Source organism: Arachis ipaensis, chromosome B4 (genome assembly GCF_059453495.1).
Source record: "Arachis ipaensis isolate K30076 ecotype BB chromosome B4, ASM5945349v1, whole genome shotgun sequence".
In the NCBI taxonomy this organism is placed as follows: Eukaryota; Viridiplantae; Streptophyta; class Magnoliopsida; order Fabales; family Fabaceae; genus Arachis; species Arachis ipaensis.
Window position 1 is genome coordinate 111,933,914 of NC_142439.1, and position 2,925 is coordinate 111,936,838.

Here is a 2,925-nt window from a genome sequence, read left to right on the forward strand (position 1 = left end):
TGAATAAGTGGGTAAAGAGTTGATAAAATCCACTCAATTGAGCACAAGATAAACCATAAAATAGTGGTTTATCAGTCCACAGATCCTGAGGGGATCCTGTGGGATCCACAGATCCTGAGGTGTTAAGGATTTTTGATCCCTGTACCCTTTATACGTGTAAAACGCCCTATACATGCAATCCTGGCGTTTAACGCCAGACTGCTGCCTGTTTCTGGTGTTAAACGCCACTTCCATGCTCTGTTCTGGCATTTAACGCCAGGTAGATGCTTGTTTCTGGTGTTTAAATGCCAGACTGTTCTCTTCCATGGTGTGTTATTTTTCATTCTATTTTTCACTCTGTTTTTGATTTTTCAGTAGTTTTTGTGACTTCACATGATCATCAACCTAAAGAAAACATAAAATAATAATTGAAAATAAATAAATATAGTTAGATAACATTGGGTTGCCTCCCAACAAGCGCTTCTTTAATGTCAATAGCTTGACAGTGAGCTCTCGTGGAGCCTTACAGATGTTCAGAGCAAGGTTGGAACCTCCCAACACCAAACTTAGAGTTTGAATGTGGGGGTTCAACACCAAACTTAGAGTTGGTTGTGGCCTCCCAACACCAAACTTAGAGTTTGACTGTGGGGGCTTTGGTTGACTCTGCAGTGAGAGAAGCTTTTCATGCTTCCTCTCCATGGTTACAGAAGGAGATCCTTGAGTTTTAAACACAAGGTTATCCTCATCCAGTTGAAGGATCAATTCTCCTCTGTCCACATCAATCACAGCCCTCGCTGTGGCTAGGAAAGGTCTTCCAAGGATGATGGATTCATCCTCATCCTTCCTAGTATCCAGGATTATGAAATCAGCAGGGATGTAAAGGCCTTCAACCTTTACTAGCACGTCCTCTACTTGTCCATAAGCTTGTTTTCTGGAGTTGTCTGCCATCTCTAATGAGATTCTGGCAGTTTGTACCTTAAAGATTCCCAGTTTATCGATTACAGAGAGTGGCATGAGGTTTATCCCTGATCCAAGGTCACATAGAGCTTTCTCAAAGGTCATTGTGCCTATGATACAAGGTATTAAGAACTTTTCAGGATCCTGTTTCTTCTGAGGCAATCTCAATTGATCCAGATCACTTAGTTTATTGATGAGCAAGGGAGGTTCATATTCCCAAGTCTCATTACCAAATAATTTGGCATTCAGTTTTATGATTGCACCAAGGTACTTGGCAACTTACTCTTCAGTGACGTCTTCATTCTCTTCAGAAGAAGAATACTCATCAGAGCTCATGAATGGCATAAGGAGGTTCAATGGAATCTCTATGGTCTCTAGATATGTCTCAGATTCCTTTGGTTCCTCAGGAAGAAACTCCTTGTTGATCACTGGACATCCTAGGAGGTCTTCCTCACTGGGATTCACGTCCTCTCCCTCCCTTGTAGGTTCGGCCATGGTGATTAAATCAATGGCTTTGCACTCTCTCTTTGGATTCTCTTCTGTATTGCTTGGGAGAGTACTGGGAGGGGTTTCAGTGACCCTTTTACTCAGCTGGCCCACTTGTGCCTCCAAATTTCTAATGGAGGCCCTTGTTTCATTCAAGAAACTTAAAGTGGCCTTAGATAGATCAGAGACTATATTTGCTAAGCTAGATGGATTCTGCTCAGAATTCTCTGTCTGTTGCTGAGTGGATGATGGAAAAGGCTTGCTATTGCTAAACCTGTTTCTTCCACCATTATTAAAGCCTTGTTGAGGCTTTTGTTGATCCTTCCATGAGAAATTTGGATGATTCCTCCATGAGAGATTATAGGTATTTCCATAGGGTTCACCCATGTAATTTACCTCTGCTATTGCAGGGTTCTCAGGATCATAAGCTTCTTTTCAGAAGAGGCCTCTTTAGTACTGTTGGATAATTCCTTCAATCCATTTAGACTCTGAGAGATCATATTGACTTGCTGAGTCAATATTTTATTCTGAGCCAATATGGCATTCAGAGTATCAATTTCAAGAACTCCCTTCCTCTGAGGCGTCCCATTACTTATAGGATTCCTCTCAGAAGTATACATAAACTGGTTATTAGCAACCATGTCAATGAGTTCTTGAGCTTCTGCAGGCGTTTTCTTTAGGTGAATGGATCCACCCGCAGAATGGTCCAATGACATTTTTGATAATTCAAACAGACCATCATGGAATATATCCAGGATGGTCCATTCTGAAAGCATGTCAGAAGGACACCTTTTCGTCAGTTCCTTGTATCTCTCCCAAGCTTCATAGAGGGATTCACCTTCCTTTTGTCTGAAGGTTTGAACATCCACTCTAAGCTTACTAAGCTTTTGAGGAGGAAAGAACTTGGCTAAGAAAGCCGTGACCAGCTTATCCCAAGAGTTCAGGCTATCTTTAGGTTGAGAGTCCAACCATACTCTAGCTCTGTCTCTTACAGCAAACGGGAAAAGCATAAGCCTGTAGACCTCAGGATCAACCCCATTGGTCTTAACAGTATCACAGATTTGCAAGAATTCAGTTAAGAACTGAAAAGGATCTTCTGATGGAAGTCCATGAAACTTGTAGTTCTGTTGCATTAGAGAAACTAATTGAGGTTTCAGCTCAAAATTGTTTGCTTCAATGGCAGGGATGGAGATGCTTCTTCCATGTAAGTTGGAATTTGGTGCAGTAAAGTCACCAAGCATCTTCCTTGCATTGTTATTATTTTCGGCCATGTATTTTTTTTCAAGATTCTCTGTAAGGTTTTCTCTGGATTGTTGTATTTTAGCTTCTCTTAGTTTCTTCTTCAGAGTCCTTTCAGGTTCAGGGTCTGCTTCAACAAGAATGTTCTCGTCCTTTCTCCTGCTCATATGAAAAAGAAGAGAACACAAAAGAAAATATGGAATCCTCTATGTCACAGTATAGAGATTCCTTATTCAGGTAGAAGAAGATATGAATAAAAGAAGG

General features: G+C 41.0%; 1 non-coding gene across 1 annotated transcript; it reads left to right on the forward strand.

Annotated features, from left to right (window-relative positions):
* Nucleotides 1–2,192: 2,192 nt before the first annotated feature.
* On the forward strand, nucleotides 2,193–2,300 carry LOC148568795 (small nucleolar RNA R71). The gene has a single exon (XR_015881482.1). It is a non-coding gene; the product is annotated as a small nucleolar RNA R71 (small nucleolar RNA).
* The last annotated feature ends 625 nt before the right edge of the window (nucleotides 2,301–2,925 follow it).